Raw genomic sequence first — 13,516 nt, forward strand, 5'->3', positions numbered from 1 at the left:
GAATCGGGCACACATGCAAACACTAAGCATGATATCTTGCCTAGATGCACATAAATAAAGTAAAGAACCAATCATGGAGCGATATACCTTTTGATCGAACTCTTTACCATTGGCGTCAGGACCCAGATGACTTTTGGTTGGCATTGGTGTCGTGTAACCTTTGCAGTCTTGCATTCCAAACTTCTGCAGGCAGTCTTTGAGGTATTTCTCTTGAGATATGAAGATGCCATTGCTTTGCTGGCGTATTTGAAGACGAAGGAAGAACTTCAGCTCACCCATCATGGACATCTGATATTGCTCTTGCATCATGTGTCCAAACTCATCACTGTATTTTTGATTAGTGCAGCCGAAGATAATGTCATCCACATATATTTGGCAGACAAACAGTTCACCATCATATGTCTTCGTGAAGAGTGTGGGATCCAGAGAACCAGGTTTGAAGCCTTTGCTCTTCAGGAAGTCTTTGAGTGTGTCATACCAAGCACGAGGGGCTTGTTTGAGGCCATACAGTGCCTTATTGAGCTCGTATACCATATCAGGGTGTTTTGGATCTTCAAAACCAGGCGGTTGTGCAACATACACTTCTTCTTCAATCTTGCCATTGAGAAAGTCACTCTTCACATCCATTTGATACAGAAGGATGTGATGATGATCTGCGTAGGCTAGCAGTATGTGAATGGCTTCAAGCCTAGCCACTGGAGCAAATGTTTCATCAAAGTCAATTCCTTCAACTTGAGTGTATCCTTGAGCAACGAGACGAGCCTTGTTTCTGAAAACTTGACCATGCTCATCTTGCTTGTTGCGATATATCCACTTAGTGCCTATGATATTGTGGTTACGAGGATCGGGACATTTGACCAGTTCCCACACATTGTCAGCTCGAACTGTTAAAGCTCTTCTTGCATAGCTTGAATCCATTCAGGTTCCATGAAGGATTCAACAACTTTCTTGGGTTCAGATATTGAGGCAAATGCAAAGTTCCCACAGAAATTTGCTAGTTGTGTAGCTCTTGAACGAGTGAGTGGACCAGGTGCATTGATGCTATCAATTATCTTCTCAATCTGTACTTCATTTGCAACATGAGGATGAACTGGACGAAGATTTTGCCCTTGCTGATCATTGTCATCATTAGGAGGATTGTATTCAGGTTGAGCATTGTCTTCAGGTTGATTGGGTGCAGAAATGATAAGTTCCTCTTCAGCCCGAGCTTGAAACGGTATGATTTCTCCAGTTCCCATAAGCTTGGTGGATTCACTAGGTGGAATTTCATCTAGCACATTTGGCAGGCGCTCTCTTTGCGAGCCGTTAGTCTCATTGAACCGCACATCCACAGTTTCAACCACTTTATAGTGAAAGAGCTTTAAGACTCTGTAGGAGTGCGAATCCTTTCCGTAACCAAGCATAAAAGCTTCATGTGCTTTCGGTGCAAATTTTGAAGTGTGATGTGGATCCTTGATCCAGCACCTAGCACCAAATACTCTGAAGTAACTGACATTTGGCTTCTCACCAGTAAGGAGTTCATAGGATGCCTTCTTCAGAAGCTTGTGAAGATAAACACGATTGATGACATGGCATGCAGTATCAATAGCTTCAGGCCAGAACTTTCTTGGAGTCTTGTATTCATCAAGCACCGTCCTAGCCATCTTAATGAGTGTTCTGTTCTTGCATTCCACGATGCCATTTTGCTGCGGCATGTATGGATCTGAGAACTCATGAGTGATACCCAAGGTATCAAGATAAGTGTCAAGGCCGGTGTTCTTGAATTATGTGCCATTATCACTTCTGATGTGCTTGATCTTGACGCCATAGTTGTTCATGGCACGGTTGGCGAAGCGTCTGAAGACATCTTGCACTTCAGTCTTGTAGAGGATTATGTGCACCCATGTATATCTTGAATAATCATCGACAATGACGAAGCCATAGAGACAAGCAGTAGTAGTGAGAGTAGAGTAGTGAGTAGTGCCAAATAGGTCCATATGTAGCAGTTCGAAGGGTTGAGTTGTTGTCATGATTGTCTTCGAGGGATGTTTGGCCCTCGTCATCTTTCCAGCTTCGCAGGCACCGCATAAGTGATCCTTCTTGAACTTGACGCCCTCGATGACTATGAGTGCTTCTTCTTTGGGAGAGTATGCAAGTTCCTCATGCCAGCATGCCCTAGCCTCCGATGCCAGAGCCAACACTCTGAAGCTTTTGCAAGAAGACATACGGCAAGTTGTGGTCCTACTGAGAAATCTACCATGTACAAATCATCTTTGCGATACACTTCAAATACTAGAGACTTGTCAGATTCCATTAGAACAAGGCAAGGATATTTTCCAAATATCACAATCATGTTCAAGACACAAAGCATTGAGACAGACATTAAGTTGAAACCAAGGGATTCAACAAGCATCACTTTATCCATGTGCTGATCCTTTGAGATTGTGCAACTCTACCTAGACCCAATACCTTGCTTTTACCAGTGTCAGCAAATGTGATGTGACTCTTGTCAGATGGATGTAAGGTTGAGTCCATGAGAAGACTTCGTTCGCCAGTCATGTGGTTAGTGCATCCACTATCAATAATCCATTCTGAAGCAGCTGGTGTCATACCCGACAGTGCAGTTAGGGGGATAGGCTTCACGAAGAGCATTATGAAGCATAAACATTTGACGAGCAAGTGGATTATGAAAGCTTAGATCGAGGTTAGGACTGATAGGATGAATACCAAGCGACTCAAGAACAAAATACATAATAAGACAATTTGGGCATTTTATCTTGTGCCCCACAAGATGTTTTAGGTCCCCAGCAATAGCTTCAGATGCATTTGATTTCCGTCTGGAGACCTTTCCTTGCAAAAGAGAGTTAAGCTTTCTTAACCACCCACATCTTCAGGGGTGGCTTCGAAGCAATGAGTCTAAGTGCAACATCTGAGAACTTTGGCTTTAGAGCCCTAGCAAATAGTCTTGCAGGAGGTGAATAGTACTCATAAGATTAAGCAGAGTAGTTCTTGGTCTTATGATCATGGCAGTTTGATGAACCACGCTCATATTCATAGGCCTGAGTGTAGTTTCCCTGCAAACCATTTGTGTTAGGGCGACTCTGGTGAGTCCTCTGTCTGTATGAAGCCTTTGGACCATATGAAGCCTTTGGTCTGGGGTTTGTATTCTTCCCTTGTGGTGTCATGACGACATTCACAGGAAGATTCTCCAAACACCTTTTGGGCACCCAGATTTTCTTCATAGGTGGTCCATTCCTGCAGTTAGTACCAATATACCTGACAAACACTTCACCATTCTGATTCTTAAACAGTTTATAGTTTGCATCAAAGGATTCATCAATGATAATAGGGTTAGCACAAGTGAAGCTAGATAGGGTGGATGGATCCACTGAAGGTTCCTGTGCGGCAACCCATGTGGTTTTGGGGTACTGCTTAGGCTTCCAGTAAGAGCCATCAACATCCATTTTCCTTTCGAACCCAACACCCTCTTTCCTAGGGTTTCAGTTCAGAATCTGCCTTTTGGGGACATCACATAGTGTCTGATGCCCTTTGAGACTTTTGTACATCCCTATTTCATGCATTGTCTTCAACCTAGCATTTTCATCAGCAATAACGGTGGCATCCTCAGCAGAGGGGTTAGTTACCACATCAATAGTTGAAGATATTGCAACAGTAGCAGCAGTAAAACATTCAGCAACAGAAGTAGCATTATCACGCTCAAGGCATTTTAGACATGGTGGTTCAAATCCTTCCTGAGCGGGATTGATCTATTGAGCGCGAAGTGACTCGTTTTCCTTTTGAAGATCTTCATGAACTACTCTCAATTTCTCAAGTTCTTGCTTCCTTTGAAGATAATCATAGGAAAGCTTTTCATGAGTTTTGAGAGCGTTTCATGATGACTTTCAAGTTTCTCATACTTAACATGAAGATTTTTTATGTCTTCAATTAAGGACTGAGATCGAGTCATTTCCGCGTCCAACAGGTCATCGCTTTTGTCTAACAGTTTTTGAATATGTTCCATAGCTTTCTGTTGTTCAGTTGCAATTTTAGCAAGTGTTTAGTAACTGGGTTTGGAATCACAATCAGAGTCATCTTCACTGGATGTTTGATAGTGAGCATTGCGTGAGTTTACCTTGGCACCATGTGCCATGAAGCAATATGTGGGAGCGGAGTCGTCCTTGTCATTAGCATTAGCGGAGGTGATGAAGCCATTGTCTTCAGTGTTGAAGATGGACTTGGCAACGTAGGCTGTAGCTAGACTTGCAATGCCAGAGTCGGACTCCTCCTCAGACTCCACCTCCGCCTCCTCAGAAGCAGACTCCTCCTCTGAATCCATTTCCTTGCCAACAAACGCACGAGCCTTGCCAGATGAGCTCTTCTTGTGTGATGAAGACTTTGAGGAAGACTTGGAAGAAGACTTTGAGTATTTCTTCTTCTTCTTGTCATCAGAATCATATTCCTTGCTCTTCTTATTCTTGTTGTTCTCATTGTCCCACTGCGAACACTCAGAGATGTAGTGACCAGGTTTCTTGCACTTGTGACATGTTCTCTTCTTGTAATCGTGAGTAGAAGCTTCATCATTTCTTGAGCTGGATTGTGAAGACTTTCAGAAGCCTTTCTTCTTAGTGAATTTCTAGAACTTCTTCACAAGCATAGCAAGCCCCTTTCCAATGTCTTCAGGATCACCAGAACTGCAGTCAGATTCTTCTTCAGATGAGGAAACAACTTTTGCCTTCAAAGCGCGAGTTCGTCCATAGTTGGGACCGTAGATATCTCTTTCCTCAGAAAGTTGAAACTCATGTGTGTTGAGCCTCTCAAGTATGTCAGACGGATCGAATGTCTTGAAATCAAGGCGTTCTTGAATCATCAGGGCTAGGGTGTCGAACGAGCTATCAAGAGATCTCAGAAGTGTCTTGACGATTTCATGCTTAGTGATCTCAGTAGCGCCGAGAGCTTGAAGCTCATTTATGATGTCAGTGAGGCGATCAAACGTGAGATGAACATTCTCATTGTCGTTTCTCTTGAAGCGGTTGAAGAGGTTGCGAAGGACACTGATCCTTTGATCTCACTGGGTTGAGACGCCTTCGTTGACCTTGGAGAGCCAGTCCCAGACTAGCTTCGACGTTTCCAGAGCACTCACACGGCCATACTGTCCTTTGGTCAGATGACCACAGATGATGTTCTTGCAGTATAATCCAGTTGAACGAACTTCTTGACATCAGCAGGGGTGACACCTTCACCAGTCTTGGGAACGCCATTCTTGACGACATACCAGAGGTCGACATTGCTGGAAATATGCCCTAGAGGCAATCATAAAATGGTTATTATTATATTTCCTTGTTCATGATAATTGTCTATTGTTCATGCTATAATTGTGTTATCTGGAAATCGTAATACATGTGTGAGCACATAGACCACAACATGTCCCTAGTGAGCCTCTAATTGACTAGCTCGTTGATAAATAGATGGTTGCGGTTTCCTAACCATGGACATTGGATGTCATTGATAACGGGATCACATCATTAGGAGAATGATGTGATGGACAAGACCCAATCCTAAGCATAGCACAAGATCGCGTAGTTCATCTGCTAAAGCTTTCCTAATGTCAAGTATCATTTCCTTAGACCATGAGATTGTGCAACTCCCGGATACCGTAGGAATGCTTTGGGTGTGCCAAACGTCACAACGTAACTGGGTGGCTATAAAGGTGCACTACGGGTATCTCCGAAAGTGTCTGTTGGGTTGGCACGAATCAAGACTGGGATTTGTCACTCCGTATGACGGAGAGGTATCTCTGGGCCCACTCGGTAATGCATCATCATAATGACCTCAATGTGTCTAAGCAGTTAGTCATAGGATCATGCATTACAAAACGAGTAAAGTGACGTGCCGGTAACGAGATTGAACGAGGTATCGAGATACCGACGATCGAATCTCGGGCAAGTAACATACCGATTGACAAAGGGAATTGTATACAGGATTGATTGAATCCTCGACATCGTGGTTCATCCGATGAGATCATCATGGAACATGTGGGAGCCAACATGGGTATTGATACATCTCCAACATATCTATAATTTTTGATTGCTCCTTGCTATATTATCTACTGTTTTGGATGTTTATGGGCTTTATTATACACTTTTATATTATTTTTGGGACTAACCTATTAACCCAGAGCCTAGTGCCAGTTTATATTTTTTACCTTGTTTTAGGGTTTCGAAGAAAAGGAAAATCAAACGGAGTCCAATTGACCTGAAACTTCACGGAACTCATTTTTGGAAGGAAAGAAGCCCAGAAGACTTGAAGTGCATGTAAGGGAAGCTTCGAGGAGGCCACGAGGTAGGGGGCGCGCCCTCCACCCTCGTGGGCCCCTCGTGGCTCCCCTGACATATCTCTTTCACCCATATATACCCATGTACCCTAAAACTATCGAGGAGCACAATAGATCAGGAGTTCCGCCGCCAGAAGCCTCCGTAGCCACCGAAAGCTAATCTAGACCCGTTCCGCACCCTGCCGAAGGGGGAAATCCCTCTCCGGTGGCCATCTTCATCATCCCGGTGCTATCCATGACGAGGAGGGAGTAGTTCTCCCTCGGGGTTGAGGGTATGTACCAGTAGCTATGTGTTTGATCTCTCTCTCTCTCTCTCGTGTTCTTGATTTGGCACGATCTTGATGTATTGCGAGCTTTGCTATTATAGTTGGATCTTATGTTTCTCCCCCCTCTACTCTCTTGTAATGATTGAGTTTTCCCCTTGAAGTAATCTTATCGGATTGAGTCTTTAAAGATTTGAGAACACTTGATGTATGTCTTGCCGTGTATATCTGTGGTGACAATGGGATATCACGTGATTCACTTGATGTATGTTTTGGTGATCAACTTGCGGGTTCCGCCCATGAGCCTATGCATAGGGGTTGGCACACGTTCTCTTCGTGATTCTCCGGTAGAACTTTGGGGAACTCTTTGAGGTCCTTTGTGTTGGTTGAATAGATGAATCTGAGATTGTGTGATGCATATCGTATAATCATACCCACGGATACTTGAGGTGACATTGGAGTATCTAGGTGACATTAGGGTTTTGGTTGATTTGTGTCTTAAGGTGTTATTCTAGTACGAACTCTAGGGCTGTTTGTGACATTTATAGGAATAGCCCAACGGATTGATTGGAAAGAATAACTTTGAGGTGGTTTCGTACCCTACCATAATATCTTCGTTCTTTCTCCGCTATTAGTGACTTTGAAGTGACTCTTTGTTGCATGTTGAGGGATAGTTATGTGATCCAATTATGTTAGTATTGTTGAGAGAACTTGCACTAGCGAAAGTATGAACCCTAGGCCTTGTTTCCTAACATTGCAATACCATTTACGCTCACTTTTATCATTAGTTACCTTGCTGTTTTTATATTTTCAGATTACAAAAACCTTTATCTATCATCCATATACCACTTGTATCACCATCTCTTCGCCGAACTAGTGCACCTATACAATTTACCATTGTATTGGGTGTGTTGGGGACACAAGAGACTCTTTGTTATTTGGTTGCATGATTGCTTGAGAGAGACCATCTTCATCCTACGCCTCCTACGGATTGTTAAACCTTAGGTCATCCACTTGAGGGAAATTTGCTACTGTCCTACAAACCTCTGCACTTGGAGGCCCAACAACGTCTACAAGAAGAAGGTTGTGTAGTAGACATCAAGCTCTTTTCTGGCGCCGTTGCCGGGGAGGTTAGCGCTTGAAGGTATATCTTTAGATCTTGCAATCGAGTCTTTTAGTTTCTTGTTTTATCACTAGTTTAGTTTATAAAAGAAAATTACAAAAAATGGAATCAAGGTTACCTCATATTCTTCATCTTTTTAATGTCTTTCGTGAAAATAAGGATTCCGATAGTTGTGCTCAAGTGCTAGAAGAAGAATGCATTAGAATGTTTGGCACTAAATATTTGAATGATGAGCATGATTGCAATGTTGTTAGTATGAATTCCTTGAATATCTATGATGCTAATGATATGCAAAGCCACAAGCTTGGGGAAGCTATGTTTGATGAAGATGATATTTTTTGTCCCCCAAGTTTTGATGAGAAAATTTATTATGATGAAAGCATGCCTCCTATCTATGATGACTATTGTGATGACACGTATGCTTTAAAGAATAATGATAACAATGAAACTTGTCATCTTGATTTCAATTTTCAATCCCATGATAGTTACTTTGTTGAGTTTGCTCCCACTACTATTCATGAGAAGAATTTTGCTTATGAGGAGAGTAGTAAATTTTCTATGCTTGTAGATCATGAAGAGAATGCTTTAGGTGCTGGTTATATTGTTGAATTCATTCATGATGCTCTTGAAAATTATTATGAGGGAGTAATATATGCTTGTAGGAATTGCAATATATCAAGTTTCCTCTCTATGTGCTTAAAGTTTTGAAGTTATGCTTGTTTTGCCTTCCTATGCTAGTTGATTATTGTCCCTATAAGTTGTTTGCTAACAAAATCCCTATGCATAGGAAGTGGGTTAGACTTAAATGTGCTAGTCATATTCTTCATGATGCTCTCTTTATGTTTCAATTCTTATCTTTTATGTGAGCATCATTGAAATCATCATGCCTAGCTAGGGGCGTTAAACAATAGCGCTTGTTGGGAGGCAACCCAACTTTATTTTCTGTTCCTTGCTTTTTGCTCCTGTTTAGTAATAAATAATTTATCTAGCCTCTTTTATGATTGAGTTTTTATGTTTTAATTAGTGTTTGTGCCAAGAAGAACCTTTGGGAAGACTTGGGGGAAGTCTTTGCAATCATTCTGTAAAAAACAGAAACTTTATCCCTCACGAGAATTGCTGACATTTTTTATTGGAGAGTACTATTTAGTTAATTCTTTTTGCATATGATTAATAGATAAATTCCTCAGGTCCAGCAATTTATTTGAGAATTTTATGAGTTCCATAAGTATACGTTTGATCCAGATTACTACAGACTGTTCTGTTTTTGACAGATTCTGTTTTTCATGTGTTGTTTACTTATTTTGATGAATCTATGGCTAGTAAAAGAGTTTATAAACCATAGAGAATTTGGAATACAGTAGGTTTAACACCAATATAAATAAAGAATGATTTCATTACAGTACCTTATGATGGTGATTTGCTTTCTTATACTAACGGAGCTTACGAGTTTTCTGTTAAGTTTTGTGTTGTGAAGTTTTCAAGTTTTGGGTAAGGATTCAATGGACTATGGAATAAGGAGTGGCAAGAGCCTAAGATTGGGGATGCCCAAGGCACCCCAAGGTAATATTCAAGGACAACCAAGAGCCTAAGCTTGGGGATGCCCCGGAAGGAATCCCCTCTTTCGTCTTCGTTCATCGGTAACTTTACTTGGAGCTATATTTTTATTCACCACATGATATGTGTTTTGCTTGGAGCGTCAATTTATTTTGTTAGGATTTGCTTGATGTTATTTAGAACAATGTTTTGCATCTTTTATTCCAATAAAAGTGGCATTGATAGTCTTTACTATGCCTATATTACAAGTCTTCATGTTGCTGTTTGAAAACAGAAAGTTTACCGCTGTTGCAATAATTCCCTAGAAAATTCACAATGTGATAAAATGTTTAAACCTTTTGCATATTAAGCTCTGATAAATTTACTACAGTGGGAATTTCTTTCATAATTTTTGGAGTTAGGGAAGTATGGATGTTGCTGCATTCTTTACAGACTGTCCTGTTTAGGCAGATTGCTGTTATGTTTGCATTGCTCGCATATGTTTACTTCTTTAATGATTCTATTTGAGGATAGGAATATTAAATATGCAGAGACATTTATTATGCAATGTTGAATAATAATTTTAGTTATTTTCTATAGTAGAGTATGATAAGGTTTTGGCAATGGTTTATACTAACTTATCTCACGAGTCCTTGTTGATTTTGTATGGATGAAGCTTTTGAGATTTAGGGAGACCGTGATATGAGAGGAATTAAGGAGACACAAAAGCTCAAGCTTGGGTATGCCCAAGGCATCCCAAGATAATATTTCAAGAAGTCTCAAGCATCTAAGCTTGGGGATGCCCCGGTTGGCATCCCACCTTTCTTCTTCAACAACTATCGATTAGTTTCGGTTAATCCTAAGTTTTTGCTTCTTCACATGATGCTTGCCATTCTTAGAATGTAATTTTCTTTTGCTTTGCTTGCTGCTTGAATAAAATACCAAGATCTGAAATTCTTAAATGCTAGAGAGTCTTCACATAGTTGCATAATTATTTGACTACTCATTGATCTTCACTTATATCCTTCGGAGTAGTTTGTTGTTGCTCTAGGTCTTCACTTATATCTTTTAGAGCATGGTGGTGGTTTTATTTTGTAGAAATAGATGAACTCTCATGCTTCACTTATATTATTTTGAGAGTCCTAAACAGCATGGTAATTTGCTTTGGTTATGAAACTAGTCCTAATATTATGGGCATCCAAGAGGGATATAATAAAAACTTTCATATAGAGTGCATTGAATACTAAGAGAAGTTTGATACTTGATAATTGTTTTGAGATATGGAGATGGTGATATTAGAGTCATGCTAGTTGAGTAGTTGTGAATTTTAGAAATACTTGTGTTGAAGTTTATGATTCCCGTAGCATGCATGTATGGTGAACCGTTATGTGATGAAGTCGGAGCATGATTTATTTATTGATTGCCTTCCTTATGAGTGGCGGTCGGGGATGAGCGATGGTCTTTTCCTACCAATCTATCCCCCTAGGAGCATGCACGTAGTACTTTGTTTCGATAACTAATAGATTTTTGCAATAAGTATGTGAGTTCTTTATGACTAATGTTGAGTCCATGGATTATAGGCACTCTCACCCTTCCACCATTGCTAGCCTCTCTAGTACCGCGCAACTTTCGCCGGTACCATAAACCCACCATATACCTTCCTCAAAACAGCCACCATACCTACCTATTATGGCATTTCCATAGCCATTCCGAGATATATTGCCATGCAACTTACCACCGTTCTGTTTATTATGACACGCTTCATCATTGTCATATTGCTATGCATGATCATGTAGTTGACATTGTATTTGTGGCAAATCCACCGTTCATAATTCTTTCATACATGTCACTCATGAGCCATTGCACATCCCGGTACACCGCCAGAGTTATTCATATAGAGTCATATCTTGTTCTAAGTATCGAGTTGTAATTCATGAGTTGTAAGTAAATAAAAGTGTGATGATCATCATTATTAGAGCATTGTCCCAGTGAGGAAAGGATGATGGAGACTATGATTCCCCCACAAGTCGGGATGAGACTCCGGACGAAAATAAATAAATAAAAGAGGCCAAAGAAGCCCAAATAAAAAAAGAGAAAAGAGGCCATAAAAAAAGAGAAGGCCCAAATAAAAAAAATAAAAAATAAGAGAAAAAGAGAGAAGGGGCAATGCTACTATCCTTTTACCACACTTGTGCTTCAAAGTAGCACCATGATCTTCATGATAGAGAGTCTCCTATGTTGTCACTTTCATAAACTAGTGGGAATCTTTCATTATAGAACTTGGCTTGTATATTCCAATGATGGGCTTCCTCAAAATGCCCTAGGTCTTCATGAGCAAGCGAGTTGGATGCACACCCACTAGTTTCTTTTGTTGAGCTTTCATACATTTATAGCTCTAGTGCATCTGTTGCATGGCAATCCCTACTCACTCACATTGATATCTATTAATGGGCATCTCCATAGCCCGTTGATACGCCTAGTTGATGTGAGACTATCTTCTCCCTTTTTGTCTTCTCCACAACCACCATTCTATTCCACCCATAGTGTTATATCCATGGCTCACGCTCATGTATTGCGTGAAGATTGAAAAATTTTGAGAACATCAAAAGTATGAAACAATTGCTTGGCTTGTCATCGGGGTTGTGCATGATTTAAATATGTTGTGTGGTGAAGATGGAGCATAGCCAGACTATATGATTTTGTAGGGATAGCTTTCTTTGGCCATGTTATTTTGAGAAGACATGATTACTTGGTTAGTATGTTTGAAGTATTATTATTTTTATGTCAATATGAACTTTTGTCTTGAATCTTATGGATCTGAATATTCATGCCACAATTAAGAAGAATTACATTGAAATTTTGCCAAGTAGCACTCCGCATCAAAAATCCTGTTTTTATCATTTACCTACTCGAGGACGAGCAGGAATTAAGCTTGGGGATGCTGATACGTCTCCAACGTATCTATAATTTTTGATTGCTCCATGCTATATTATCTACTGTTTTGGATGTTTATGGGCTTTATTATACACTTTTATATTATTTTTGGGACTAACCTATTAACCTAGAGCCCAGTGCCAGTTTTTGCTTTTTACCTTGTTTTAGGGTTTCAAAGAAAAGGAAAATCAAACGGAGTCCAATTGACCTGAAACTTCACGGAACTCGTTTTTGGAAGGAAAGAAGCCCAAAAGACTTGAAGTGCACGTAAGGGAAGCTTCGAGGAGGCCACGAGGTAGGGGGGCACGCCCACCCCCTAGGGTGCCCTCCACCCTCGTGGGCCCCCTCGTGGCTCCCCTGACGTATCTCTTTCACCCATATATACCCACGTACCCTAAAACTATCGAGGAGCACAATAGATCGGGAGTTCCGCCACCAGAAGCCTTTGTAGCCACCGAAAGCCAATCTAGACCCGTTCCGGCACCCTGCCGAAGGGGGCAATCCCTCTCCAGTGGCCATCTTCATCATCCAGGTGCTCTCCATGACGAGGAGGGAGTAGTTCTCCCTCGGGGCTGAGGGTATGTACCAGTAGCTATGTGTTTGATCTGTCTCTCGTGTTCTTGATTTGGCACGATCTTGATGTATCACGAGCTTTGCTATTATAGTTGGATCTTATGTTTCTCCTCCCCCTCTACTCTCTTGTAATGGATTGAGTTTTCCCCTTGAAGTAATCTTATCGGATTGAGTCTTTAAAGATTTGAGAACACTTGATGTATGTCTTGCCGTGTATATCTGTGGTGACAATGGGATATCACGTGATTCACTTGATGTATGTTTTGGTGATCAACTTGCGGGTTCCGCCCATGAGCCTATGCATAGGGGTTGGCACACGTTCTCTTCGTGATTCTCCGGTAGAACTTTGGGGCACTCTTTGAGGTCCTTTGTGTTGGTTGAATAGATGAATCTGAGATTGTGTGATGCATATTGTATAATCATACCCACGGATACTTGAGGTGACATTGGAGTATCTAGGTGACATTAGGGTTTTGGTTTATTTGTGTCTTAAGGTGTTATTCTAGTACGAACTCTAGGGCTGTTTGTGACATTTATAGGAATATCCCAACGGATTGATTGGAAAGAATAACTTTGAGGTGGTTTCATACCCTACCATAATCTCTTCGTTCGTTCTCCGCTATTAGTGACTTTGGAGTGACTCTTTGTTGCATGTTGAGGGATAGTTATGTGATCCAATTATGTCAGTATTGTTGAGGGAACTTGCACTAGCGAAAGTATGAACCCTAGGCCTTGTTTGCTAACATTGCAATACCGTTTACGCTCACTTTTATCATTAGT

Source organism: Triticum dicoccoides, chromosome 6A, assembly GCF_002162155.2.
Source record: "Triticum dicoccoides isolate Atlit2015 ecotype Zavitan chromosome 6A, WEW_v2.0, whole genome shotgun sequence".
Lineage (NCBI taxonomy): Eukaryota > Viridiplantae > Streptophyta > Magnoliopsida > Poales > Poaceae > Triticum > Triticum dicoccoides.